Below are 14,944 nucleotides of genomic sequence, written 5' to 3'. Positions count from 1 at the left end.
GTAGCCTAAATGAAAGGTATTGTGCCTGGTTTATCAGTGAAGTTCACAGAGACAGACTCCCTTTGATAGATCTCTTCCCTGTTATCTTCATATATCCTAAATGAAGGCATGGAAAGGACTTGCCCAGCCTAAACTAGACCAAGCCTTTAAATATCTCTTAAGAAATGTGCCTGACTAATAAAACTGGTGAGCTGGAATTAGTGATGTGTGAGGAGGACTATGCCATAGTGGGAATAACTGAGACATGGCTGGATGATAGCTATGACTGGGCGGTTAATGTACAGTGTTAAAGTCTGTTTAGAAAAGATTGTCAAAACCTGAGAGAGAGAGGGGTCTGCCTTTATGTAAAGTCCTGTCTAAAAATATAAGTGAGGGACATGAACATGTGGAGTCACTGTGGGTAGAAATACATGGAGGAAAACAATATAATAATATTCTATTAGGAGTTTATTATAAGCCATCTAATATACAAGAGTCCACAGAAAATATACTTCTAAGAGAAATAGACGAGCCAGCAGATCACAATAAGGTCGTCATCATGGGGGACTTCAACTACCCAGATATAGACTGGGAAACTGAAACCTGTATATCTCATAAAGGAAACAGTTTCTTGGCAATAACCAAAGACAATTACCTTTCTCAACTGGTTCAGGGCCCAACTAGAGGGATAGACATACTAGACTTAGTATTAACTAATAGACCTGACAGAACAACAGATTGGGGGACACCTGGGAAATAGTGACCATAAAGTAATAACCTTCCAATTGTCATTCAAAAGATTGGTATTTTTGTTCCTCCCTGAAAAAACAAACTTCAAAACAGCAAAATTTAGCCAACTAAGACAGGCCAAAGGCCTAACTAACCGGGACAAAGTCCTCAAAAATGAAAATACAGCCACAAAATGGGATATTTTTAAAGCCATCCTAAAATCTAATTGTGACAGGTACATACCTTATGGGAATAAAAGGTTAAGGAACAAGAAAAAAAACTATGTGGATAAATAGAACTGTAAAGAAAGCAATAAATGACAAAAAGAAAGCATTTAAATCACTAAAATAGGAGGGTAGCGAGGAAGCACTGAAAAACTATAAGGCCCCTTTCACAAAAGGGGCGAGATTTCCACGCGGGTGCAATGCGTGAGGTGAACGCATTGCACCCGCACTGAATCCGGACCCATTCATTTATATGGGGCTGTGCACATGAGCAGTGATTTTCACACATCACTTGTGCGTTGCGTGAAAATCGCAGCATGCTCCTCTTTGTGCGTTTTTCACATAACGCAGGCCCCATAGAAATGAATGGGGTTGCGTGAAAATCGCAAGCATCTGCAAGCAAGTGTGGATGCGGTGCGATTTTCACGCACGGTTGCTAGGTGACGATCGGGAGGGGGACCCGATCATTATTAATAATGATAATAGCATTCTGAATACAAAATGCATAGTATAATAGGGCTGGAGAGGTTAAAAAATAAAAACAATTTAACTCACCTTAATCCACTTGTTCGAGCAGCCGGCATCTCTTCTGTCTTCATCTGTGAGATATAGGACCTTTGATGACGTCACTACGCTCATCACATGGTCAGTCACATGATCCATCACCATGGTGATGGATCATGTGATGGACCATGTGATGAACGCAGTGACATCATCAAAGGTCCTATTCCTCACTGATGAAGACAGAAGAGATGCCGGCTGCGCGAACAAGTGGATTAAGGTGAGTTAAATTATTTATTTATTTTTTTAACCCCTCCAGCCCTATTGTACTATGCATTCTGTATTAAGAATGCTATTATTTTCCCTTATAACCATGATATAAGGGGAAATAGTACAATCTACACTACAACTAACTCTGGGTACCACAGTCGGTTTTTTATCACGCGCGTGCAAAACGCATTGCACCCGCGCGATAAAAATTGAACATCGGAACGCAATCACTGTCAAAACTGACTGCAATTGCGTACCTACTCGCGCGGGTTTGCCGCAATGCATCGGGACGCATCCGGACCTTATCCGGACACGCTCGTGTGAAAGAGGCCTAAGGGAAAAAATAGAATATGTAAAAGACAAATAAAAGGAGCCAAACTAGAGACAGAGACATTAATTGCAAAGAAGAGTAAAACGAACCCTAAAATGTTCTTCAATTATATAAATGGTAAAAAGTATAAATCTGAAGGTGTCGGCCCTTTATAGAGTAATGAGTGGGGAGTTGCAGAGAGCGATGAGGAGAAAGCAAAGCTATTAAATATTTTTTCTCCACTGTATTCACTGAGGAAAATAAACTGTCAGATAAAATGCAGAATGTAAATTCCCCAATTAAAGTGCCCTGTCTGACTTCGGAAGAAGTACAGCGGCGTCTTAAAAAGATTAAAATAGACAAATCGCCGGTTCCAGATGGCATACACCCCCTGTATCCTAGGAGAATTAAGTAATTTCATAGCCAGACACTTATTTCTGATATTTAGGACTCTATACTCACAGGGAGTGTTCCACAGGATTGGCGCATAGCAAATGTGGTGCCAATATTCAAAAAGGGTCCAAAAACAGAGCCCGGTAAGTTTAACATCTGTCATGGGTAAACTGTTTGAAGGGTTTCTAAGAGATGCTATCTTGGAGTACCTCAATTAAAATAATCAAATAATGCCATATCAGCATGGCTTCATGAGGGATCGGTCATGTCAAACTAATTTATTCAGTTTCTATGATGAGATAAATTCTAGACTTGACAGCGGTGAATCAATGGATGTCGTGTATCTGGACTTCTCCAAAGCATTTGACACTGTACCGCATAAAAGGTTAGTATATAAAATGAGAATGCTCGGACTGGGAGAAAACGTCTGTATGTGGGTAAGTAACTGGCTCAGTGATAGAAAACAGAGGGTGGTTATTAATGGTACACACTCAGATTGGGTCACTGTCACTAGTGGGGTACTTCAGGGGTCAGTATGGGGCCCTATTCTCTTCAATATATTTATTAATAATCCTGTAGAAGGCTTGCACAGTGAAATATCAATTTTTGTAGATGACACTAAACTGTGTAAAGTAATTAATATGGAAGAGGACAGTATACTGTATATATACACTACAGAGGACAGTATACTATATAAATACACTACAGAGGACATGGAGCACATGGAGTACCTTCCGTTTTTTTTGCAGACCCATTGAAATGAATGGTTCCGTATATGGTTAGCAAAAAAAACTGAACTGGCACGGAAAGAAAATAAGTTTGTGTGCATGAGCCCTAACACTGACATGGAAAAGGACCTAGGAATTTTGATGAACCGCAAACTAAACTGTAGAAACCACTGTCAGGCAGCTGCTGCCAAGGCCAATAAGATAATAGGTTGCATCAAAAGGGGCATAGATGCCCGTGATGAGAACATGGTCCTACCACTTTACACATCACTAGTCAGACCACACATGGAGTACTGTGTACAGTTCTGGGCTCCAGTGAACAAGGCAGACATAGCAGAGCTGGAGAGGGTCCAGACGAGGGCAACTAAAGTAATAACTGGAATGGGGGGACTACAGTACCCTGAAAGATTATCAAAATTAGGGTTATTCACAAAGTGAGGAAAATTGGCTTCTACCTCAGTTTTTTTTTTGCCTTCCTCTGGATCAACTTGTAGGATAACTGGCCAAACTGGATGGACAGATGTCATTTTTCAGCCTTATAAACTATGTGACTATGTTACCAGTTGCAACATTTCCAATGCAATCCCTGACATAATTGGAGAAGAAGCACAGACCAGGAAGAGAACAGGGTGTTGCACTGGGTAATTTATATGATATAATCATATAAATGTGATATGCAAAGTACAAGCCTATGTCACTGCAAACCCGTTTATTACTCTCATGTACACTGATTTTCTTCTTATACTATCTATAAACTAGACTCTCTATACAAACCCCACCGTCGTAATCAGCAGTTTCATGGTCTTCTGGCATCAATGGCAAGGAAAGATGGAGATAATACAAAATCTGGATGAGATCTTTGTGTAACACCTTGATTTCATTCTTTTAAAAATCAGCTTTAGATATCACTGAGAAAAGTTTTTGTACATCAGTCATGCTCTGTTTTTACAGACCCCTTCCCTTTACAGCTCTTTTAACTCCTACCCACCTGGCATTCGGCAGCATATTGGTGGGAGCTGAGCGTCACCCATTCATGACAACAAACAAGGCCATAATCTACCACAAAATTTCTTCCTGCAGTTAGTTCATATGGGTAGTCGGGAGAGTTGCCAGCATTTTGGGGAATCCGGGAGATATATCCCCACATGGTGCGGGTAACCCTTTCTGATGAACAGTTGAGGTTTTAGCAGTCAGGCCACCACTAATAGGTAGCCCTTGTCCTGTGGATAGGGGACTACTTGATGCAACCTTTAAAGAGATTTTCAGGAAATAGAAAGAGATAAAAAAAAAAATAAGCCATATGCAACATGCTGCCCCCCAGGGCCGATCGTGTCCCAGGTCTATAGGAATGCCGAGTGGTGTGGTCCGGCCTCAATAGTCTCTGTGTGTCACGGTGCTCCTACCTGGATACCATAGCTCCCCAGGGTTACGCTCCGAAGCAATAAAGGGGGGAGTAATGGTGGAGGTGGAGAAATACTCGAGTCCAGACTTTTATGAAGTTCAACAGCTTTACTTGATTAAACTTGCACCCAGACAATATTCAGGCTTTCTCTTGGTTCCAGCAAATTTTAAGATAATTGCAGGCTCGACACACAGAAAATGGCTTGAAATGGCCAATCAGCCAATGACAGGCCACAGGGGGGCCCTCCTCAGCTAGTGATTGGCTGAAAGTCCAAGTCTTTCCTGTGTGTTGAGCATGAACCAGGAAGCTGAGAGCAGTAAGGACCAGAGCAGTGTCAGAACAGCAGAAGTGGGGGGTTCACAAAGGGCAAGATTTCATGTTTTAACCCTTTATGACTGCTATAAAGTGGACCCTCTACTTATAGACCAAATGACCAACATTTTCCAGACTACTATATATGCTGTAGGTTTTGCAAAACCAAAAAGAACTTAAATCAAAGAAAAGTGAACTTTTAACTTGAGCTGCCACTTGGGACCCCCCCCCCTCCTCCATGAGCCAGAATGGAAAGCTACTCCATATAAACCTAGGAATCAATTTATGACATGAGGTCATGTATTTTAATAGAACCATGTGATACCATATTTCCCCTGTAGTGGAATATGTGCAGCCAATGATGATTGGCTGATCATTGCAGCAGCTCGTATTGTATCCGGTACATTTAAAAAGAAAAAAAAAAGAAGAAGAAGAACGCTCATTGCTGTAATAAACTTGATAAAAGTGAATTTCCTAAAATTCAATTCAGGTTCAAATCGGGTAAGAAAGTCAATCAGGGTTGGAATTAATTCTCAAATCGAAAGTACTTTGAATGCATGAAAAAGTCTCTCTCTCTTTCTCTCTATCTCTCTCTGTGGAGATTCTCCCAAATCGAATTTCAAGAGACTCGATAATTGTGAATTTTTTTCCAAAATTTTGGTCGAATTTTGATTCTAAAGAATCAATTCACTCATCTCTAATGCTCATCTGTCACTACTATTGCAATGCTTCCCGGGTCCAACTCTGAGTCACTGCTGTGGCAAGTGATTGGCTATTTAGGGACCAAGTGTGCCAAGACCAACAATACCAATAATAGCACTATATAAAAGCCAAATAATACTGCTACACCACATAGGATCATAATGTTACCACCATATACTGATAATAAATAAAATAAAAATACTACACCAAAACAAAAATTATCAACAATACGACTTTGCAGGAGACATAATATTGCCAAGACCACAAACAAGTATTACCACCATATAGTGACTGGATATTGCACCATACTGATATTGCATATAACACACTATATAAAGGCCAATGTAACCAGCATACAGTGACAATATATGGTGGTTAATACCAGTTCTACACAAGTTCATATAAAGTTAATAGGGATGAGTGTACCTGAACTGCAAAGTTTGGGTTCATACCGAACTTTGTGAGTTTGGGTACCAGGACCCGAATCCAGACTTTTTCACTGAAGTCCAGGTTTGGTGTTCGGGTGTTTTTATTATTTTCTGTTATAACATGGTTATACTGGAAAATAATAACATTTGTAAGACAGAATGCAAAAAAAATGACCATTTACGGGTTAAAAAAAACAAACAAAAAACCTCACCTCATCCACTTGATCGCGCTTGCAGCAGTTTCTTCTATCTTCTCCCACATGGGAGACTATGGTGACGTCATCGCACACATCGCAGGTCCTTTGGCAGGTCCTGCTGAATGAAGCTCAAGTGGATGAGGAAAGTTTTTTTTTTTTTTTTTTACCCCCTAAATGACCATATTGTTTTGCATTCTGTCTTAAGAATGCTATTATTTTCCGATATAACCATGTTATAAAGGAAAATAATAAAGTGAAGTTCGGATCCCCACTTTGACCTGAAGTTGGGGCGTACCCGAAATTATACAATACAGGTAAATCCAAATACTTACAGGTGATCTGACGCAATCTTATGAAATGGCGAAATTACAGTGTGATGGGAGAGGACTTTATATGGTTGAGAAATAAAGGCGTGAACAGGAGTAACATTCACTATAAATGCATTACAAATGCAGCACGAGCCATTGGTGAAACCCCAGTCAGTGGAGAGGAGCAAAGCGAGGACAGGTAAGTGCTAGAGGGATGGGAAACATTTCACATAAAGTGAAAAATGCAAAAAAACTAAAAAATTACAAATTACAAATGGGGAATTTTTAAGCAATTCCTGAACCTCCATATGGATGATGCCCAGAGGGGCAGAAAGGTTCTGTGTACTGATCTCCACATCAATAGAAAAAAAAAATTGCAAAAATTATCTTTCCACAGGAATCAAAAATAGAAGCTAAAATGTCTCTTCAAGTCTCAACCGTGGCCATGGGTAAGACCAGATTCTGATTTACATGAACTCATATACTTCTTGGGGTTATAGAGACAAAGATAGTATGGACAGAGGAGATGTCAATGTAATCTGTCATTTTCATACACAGGAGAATGATTGGTGCTTTAGACCCTTAAAGGTCATTTAGGATTTTAATAATGATGGTCTATCCTCATCAGGGTGTGGGGTGTTAAACACCTGCCAATTATATACTGATGGAATTGCTGGCCTACCCTAAGGATGTATTGGATTTTACACAATTTGGGCTAAAATCATTTTTTTATTTGGTCTTCATTAAAAATATTGAGCCATTCAGAGTTAACTAGCTGTGTGATTGGTACTTTCATTTTCACTTGTTGTCAGTCATCTAATAACCCTTATCTATAAACTACTGAGAGCTCATAAACACTTATTTAAGCCACATTCTTATCAGTAAGATAAGGATTGAGCTTTAATGAGTGTTTATAAGGTCAGAGAGCAGAGATAAGGAGCCAGTCAGCTCCCTGTCTGACGGAAGAGAGAGAGAGAAAATTCAGAACCTGTTAATAGTGTCTCAGCTCTGTATAGAGAAAAGGACTCCACGTTTTTAAATGAAGAACAATTGAAAAAAAATATTTTTACCTCGTAATGAGTACAATACAATGGCCCAAAAGGTGTACACAGCCTTTAAAATGCTGGACAACTAGAGATAACTCATATCACAAGAGGATCCGGAACATGATAAATAATAAAATTAATCTCATCTGCGGTGAGATTAGGGTCAGGTGGGGACACTTCCCCACCCCCACCAGGACAAGGACCACTGTCTTTTTTGTGCCACAGGTTTTTTGGTCATGAGTTTTCGGATTTCTAACAAGTGTTCCCATTACTCCATGCTTTAATTGTGAAGCTATTTTTGACTGGCATTTTTTAGGGTCTTTTGATTTTAAAATTATGGAGATCCATTTCTACACACTATAATGCTAGATCAATGAGTCATATTTATATTTATTTATTTTTGTCCTTGTTATTCCACAAGTCTTTTGCTTTTCTTCACTCACAAATACCCTGATGAGTCTCCCTTTCTGAGACAAAACCTGTCATGTTGGGATAATAGTGAGGGACAGGTGTAGGGAATAGGCCCCAGTTAGGGACAGGTTCCTGACCGGGTCGCCCCTGTCGGGGCAGTTGCTCTGTAATTGCTAGGCAGGGACTGTTAGTCCCCATTCAAGACATTTTCTGAGGGCCACTTAGTTTATGTCCCGAGAAGACCAGCAAAACCAAGAGCTCCTGCTCCATTGATTCCCTTGTTGTTAGATGGAAGGACGAAAACAAGAGCATCCATTCCATTTAATTTTCCAGGTGTTTATGCCTTCCAGGTGCATGTATAATATTTATTTTGATATGTATATTTTTTTTTTCTCACCTTATTATCTGAGCACTTTTGCATTTTAATCTAAGTGAGTAAAAGTTACATTTTAATTTTATTATTTATCATGTTCTGGATCCTCTTGATATGAGTTCTTGACTGGTGAGAGGGTGTTTGCTTTAACACCATCATCATCATGTACTGGCTGTGATTTACAACTAGAGATAAGTGAATTCAATTCTACTACTTAGTAATTTGATCAAAAGTTTTTTTAATTACCATTTTAATTTTATTAGAGATTGTGAACATACCCTAATTTTAAAGTTTTTTTGTATTCCCAGGAAACTAGACGTTGTACCTAAAATGTATTTTATTTTTTACCATTTCAATTTTATTAGAGTTTCCTGAACTTAATTTAACATTTTTTGTCCCCTCCTGGGGGACTAAAAGCTATGTTATTTTGGTAATTTGCATAAAAGTATGCAGTACTCCAAAGCATTATTGACTGTCAGTGTAAAACTAACAAGCAACCTATTAGTCCATACTTCTGGCAGACTTGGCAGTCATACTCAGACCTCAGGCTGCCATAGAAAATAATTGCTCCCTGTGATCTTGTCATATGTGCTGATCTGGTGGGATCCACTGATAAGCAACCACAGACTTTATATTAGAGTTGTCAGGCAGTCTGTCCCAAATGACCACTAAGCTGAGGGTAGAGAAGGGCCAAGAAGGCATAGCAGTATTCGCACCATGCATCATATTCCTACACAAAATTATTGGGTATTGGTAACATAGTAACTACATAAACCATCATGAGTGGCCATGATAAGTATTTCAGCACCAACACGCTAAGGTTAATTTAAATTTAGTAGAGCAGGACCGCGAAGGCAACTCAGACACTAAAATGTACCAATATCACAAACACAGGAACCGTAGGAATGTTCTTCACCAGTTTGGACTTTGGAACCCATTGGGCAACTAAAGACCCCACCACAATCCACACCATTTACAGTGCTAGAAGGATTAGTAGCCAGATACAGGACATACGGGTTGAATTTACATTGGATTACAATTTGTAATCTACAGCTATCTTCTCCATATATTAGAACCATTCTACTGTTCGTAAAATTTACTGTATGCCAAGTTTTGACGATTTCTCATCCTCCAAGAAAATTAATTATTCCATTTATATTTATAGAAGGTGAATTGTAGCAATTTTTAATTACTTTTTGTTACTTTTTCTTCCCCAGTCCTCTGTGTTTTGTGTTTCATTGACTTCGGTGTCTCCACAGGTACCTAATTACTAATTAAATGAAATTTACTTTATGTGATGGTGACTCGTCTGGTCACATAGTACCAATAGTTGTCAGTTGTCAATGTTGTTTTCCTGGCCAACACTTGAGATCAGATACATAACATTTAAGTCTCCATGGCCCCGAAGTAAAATATTTGCCATGATCCCCACCTACTATGTGCCATTTATTTTATTGGTGTCTTCTTAAAGGGATTATCCAATTTCAAGAAACCCCCCCCACATGTGCCGGGCCCCTCACCGGTAATATACTTACCCCAGTGCTTCTCCTGGTCCCCGTATCACTGCTGCTTCTCCCTGCACACGGATGAAAACATCTGGTGTCCAGGTGGAGCAGCCAATGGCAAGCGGGTACGTGGGCGAGCCTCCCTAGAATCGCGGGTGATGCTAAGAAGGCTCGTCTGCCATTGGCTGCTCCCTTCCGACACCGATGTTTTCATCTGTGTGCAGGGAGAAGCAGCAGTTCGGGGACCAGGAGCGGCGCAGGGAGCGGGGTAAGTATATTACAAATGCGGGGCTCGGGCATATGTGGGGGGGATTTGAAATTGGATAACCACTTTAAGGGGCATAGGAGCCTCCCTCAGGCACCAGGGACTATTTTCAACTGTTACCTCTACATCCCCTATAGCTATGCCTATGCCTGGGAGCGCTAGAGACAGAACGAAAATCTAACTTAAAGGGGTTGTCTCATCTTAGACAATGGGGGTATAATCGCAAGGATCGCAAGGCTCTGCAAAGTGGTGGCTGGATGACTCTGGTCCAGCCACCACCAAGCGCTCTCCCTCTGAATGGAAGCGCACCGCACATGACCGGTCACCGCTCCCATTCACTAATATGGGCCTGACAGAAATAGTTCAGCCAGAACTTTGCTATTTTTAGCGTCCCCATAGAAAACGAATGGAGGGTGGCTCCACCACTTTCAGGGATCCATTCTTGATATAGGTGTGGGAAGGACACGCACCTTTAAGACAAAGGGGGCATATCCTAACGATATGCCCCCATTGTCTAAAATGAGAATAATTTTTAAAGTAGAAAATTTATACTCGAAAAGTCTTAGACTATGCTCACTGCTAGGGTCCTATCAAGTATAGTCATATGACTTTCCTGTGTAATTTTCACGTTGTTTCCTTTCTAACATTATTTGGAGGACTTATCTCTTCCCTTTCTGTGTGTGTAATATCTCATCATATGTGACCATCATGGGCCTGCATCTCCAATGAGTTAAACCATAGAAAATAGTCCCTCGCACACAGCCCCAGCAATTCTACTAATAAATAGCACTATCGTGAGAAATGCCATCTTCTCCCAATTTCCTTCTTCGCTGCCTAGACAGAGATACAGCTTTATATTTCTATGAAATTAGAAGTAGTGATGAATCACTTTGCCTGCTCACTATGAGATTACTATGCTAAGAGAAGGAAGGGAACAGGGAAGCTAATGAGCATATTAGTCCATTTGTGGACACAGAAGAAGGTGGAACACAACTTTGGCCAAGGATACAGCAGAGGGCATAACCAGAGAGGAAATTATAATGTACCTTGAAATAAACTAAAACCTAACAATATGTTTAATGCATGTATATTGCATGAATACTTTATTTGAAATGCCCTATTCATTGCATCTCTTTAAAAAAGCTTTTCAGGTCATCAATATGAGTGGGGGTACACTCCAGGTAACCCAGCTGAACAGCTGTTTGAGGAGGCCATAGTCCTCACAGCTTACCAACCACATTGGTGTCCATTTGTTAGCACATGTTCTTGGTATCGCAGCTCAGCCCATTCACTTGAAGCTGCATCTAGTCCATGTGACCGATAAAAATGTGATGTCATACTGTCTGCGAGGAGGCCTCAGCACTCACCAAGTGCTTCAGCTTCATCATACAGCTGATCATAACGGTTCCAGGGAATCAGACCCCCACCTATCTTATATTGATGACCTATCCTGAGGATTGTCACCAATATGAAAATCCCGGAAAACCCCTTTAAATGAGAAGGATGGGCAACATTGTCATAACCCACCCAGAAATTGCCTGTAATGGATCCTGTGCTATTTAAAACTAGTGAGATACTTAATTCTGCTTTAACAAAGCCAAGCAATAGAAATGCACCATCAAGGCTTTACTAGGTATAATTATTGGAAGGGAAACATGAGATGGTGCCAAATTTAGAGTTTTGCCCTGTGGTACACCTTAAAGTGGATATTTAGTATGGACAACCCCATTTCTGTAGGCAGGTTTTCTAATGATAACTAATGATAATCTTACATTTGGCTCCTACTGCTAAGGTCTTGCTGAGGGGTCCTCTCTATGACCTCCATGAACCACAAATGCAAGAGCTTTCTGCTCTGTCTAATAAAAAGGGTCCTGATGCAAGGATCCAGTCCCCTCCTAATGTCCTCTCAGGGCATACATAATATGATTGACTATTAAAGAGAACCCCTTTAAGAAATTACAATGCTGAAGATACTAACACTGCAAAATCTTGGCCAGATGATGGTTGGATCATCAAGTCACTTGAAGATATTAACCATTAGATTTATCAAGATTTAACATCCTCTAAGACAGGGATGTAGCTACCTCTGGCATTCCATATGTTCTGAAACTACAACTTCCATAATCCTTCTCCTCCTTGAGGGCTCATGCACAGGACAGCATGTATTTTAGAGTCTGCAAAACACGGATCCGTAAAAAATATGGAGGATGTCTGTGTACATTCTGTATTTTGTGGAACGGAACAGCTGGCCCCTAATAGAACAGTACTATCCTTGTCCATAATGTGGACAATAATAGGACATGTTCTATTTCTTTGCGGGACAGACATACGGAAACGGAGTGCACATGGAGTAACTTTCGTTTTTTTTTTGCAGACCAATTGAAATGAATGGTTCCACAAAAAAAAATGCAATGGACACGGAAAAAATATGTTCGTGTGCATCAGCCCTTACTTCTATGGTAGTTACAAGAACCGCAGAGTAAGGGCTCATGCACGCGACCGTGTGTATTTTGCAGTCCAGAAAAAACTGATTAAAAAAAATAAGGATGATGCCCGTGTGCATTTCGTATTTTTTGGAACGTAACAGCTAGCCCCTAATAGAACAGTTCTATCCTTGTCCATAATGCGGACAATAATAGGATATGTTCTATTTTTTTGCAGAACGGAAATACGGACATACAGAAATGAATGGTTCTGCATACAGTCCGCAAGAAAAAAAGGAACAGACACAGAAAGAAAATACATTTGTGTGCATGAGCCCTAGGTTTGCATGCTAGCAGCTGTAGTTTCACAGCTTCTGGACTGTCGAAGTTTACTGATCCCTTCTCTAATATATGTATCTAAAACACAACACAGTGCATTATCTATGTGAATATGATTTGTTCTAAATGTTCTCCTTGCTTTTTAGCAAACGCTTATGGAAACTGCACTGAGAATTCATGTGCATCTCCATGTGATACTTCCATGTCATGTTCCGGAACCCGAACACTAAAAAATGTCAATTGCATAACTGTCTGCGTAAACCGTTGTGTGTGTAACGCTGGCTATTTATACAATAGTACAAGACATTGTGTTCTACGTCAAGACTGCAACTGAGAATGACTTTGTAACCAGTAAGACATGGCTTTCCAGTCCGGGAGGCGAAGGTGCTCGGCTTGGATGCTCCTATCACTTGACCAGAACTTCTAGTTGATTAATTACTCCTTAAATAAATTGTTTGTATTATATCACTTGTATTTATGGGGTTGTCTATGCTAAAAAAAAAAAAAAAAAAGTTCCTTTTATGGAACTGAGGTACTAGAGTGGGGTTTTCAGATCAGAACCTTCTTCTGTTATCCAGAGGAGAATATATTTTGTTTTTGAGAGCCATGATGTCCATTGAAATCATGGACACCTATTGAATTTGATGGACACCCTGCCATCTCCTATTTCTTGTGCACTATCGCTGTAGGGCACTGGTATCCAACGTACTGTATATCTCTCCAGCTGTTGCAAAATTACAACCCTAACAGCCTGGCATGGACATTTTTGGAGTTGAAGTTTTGCTACAAGTTTGGTTCCAGTGCCCTACTTCAACAGTGAGAAGGAAATAGGAAATAGCATTGTGGTGTGACCCAACAGTAGTGATCCCCAAACTGTTGGTCTCCCAGCTGTTGGAATTCAAATCCTCCATCCTCCATCATTCTCTGACAGGCATGGCTCACAGGACATGATGGGAGTCCTAGTTTTTTAGGGGCCACTTCTGTAGGGGAAACAACTGTTTATAATTTGTAATAAGCGTGTCGCTGGAGGACCTAGGGCTAGAAACTAGACAACCGCTATAATATCACTTGTGCCTATTCTTTATTCTTATGGATTTTTTTTTTCATGTGTTTGGAAATATCTATATGAATTGTACACAATAAACTTCCAAAGCTAATATTTTACTTGTTTATGGTGGAATACATGGGCCCACATGAGGATGTGTATAGTATGGGATAAGTAGAGTCTTATACATGTATATGAATTCATAAAATGATATTGTATGGTCTACATGATATTGTAAATTTATTTGGTAAAAGACCTAGACTTGTTAAGAGACCACGTGGAAGATAAGGTCATTTGTGAATCTGAGAGGTCAAGGAAAACTAAAATATTCAGTGACAAACTTAGGCACAATATTCTACATGGGTTGGATCATAGGTAGAGTTGAGCGAACACCTGGATGTTCGGGTTCGAGAAGTTCGGCCGAACTTCCCGGAAATGTTCGGGTTCGGGATCCGAACCCGACCCGAACTTCGTCCCGAACCCGAACCCCATTGAAGTCAATGGGGAGCCGAACTTTTCGGCACTAAAAAGGCTGTAAAACAGCCCAGGAAAAAGCTAGAGGGCAGCAACATGTAGTTAAATCCCCTGCAAACAAATGTGGATAGGGAAATGAATAAAAATAAAAATAAAATATATAAAAATAAACCAATATCAATTGGAGAGAGGTCCCATAACAGAGAATCTGGCTTCACGTCAGCAGAGAATCAGTCTTCATGCCATAGCAGAGAATCTGGCTTCACGTCACCCACCACTGTAACAGTCCATTGTCCTATATTTAGGCCCCGGCACCCAGGCAGAGGAGAGAGGTCCCGTAACAGAGAATCTGGCTTCATGTCAGCAGAGAATCAGTCTGCATGTCATAGCAGAGAATCAGGCTTTACGTCACCCAACACTGGAACAGTCCATTGTTAGATATTTAGGCCCAGGCACCCAGGCAGAGGAGAGAGGTCTCGTAACAGAGAATCTGGCTTCATGTCAGCAGAGAATCAGTCTGCATGTCATAGCAGAGAATCAGGCTTCACGTCACCCACCACTGGAACAGGCCACTGTCACA

General features: G+C 40.5%; 1 long non-coding RNA gene across 1 annotated transcript; it reads left to right on the top strand.

Moving 5' to 3' along the window:
- Positions 1-6,582: 6,582 nt before the first annotated feature.
- Positions 6,583-14,004, top strand: LOC120993224. Its single transcript, XR_005777174.1, has 4 exons — positions 6,583-6,682; positions 6,881-6,932; positions 9,531-9,572; positions 12,992-14,004. It is a non-coding gene; the product is annotated as an uncharacterized LOC120993224 (long non-coding RNA).
- The last annotated feature ends 940 nt before the right edge of the window (positions 14,005-14,944 follow it).

This window comes from Bufo bufo, chromosome 1 (assembly GCF_905171765.1).
Source record: "Bufo bufo chromosome 1, aBufBuf1.1, whole genome shotgun sequence".
Lineage (NCBI taxonomy): Eukaryota > Metazoa > Chordata > Amphibia > Anura > Bufonidae > Bufo > Bufo bufo.
Note: the sequence above shows the minus strand (reverse complement) of the source record. Positions and strands in the feature narration are given on the sequence as shown.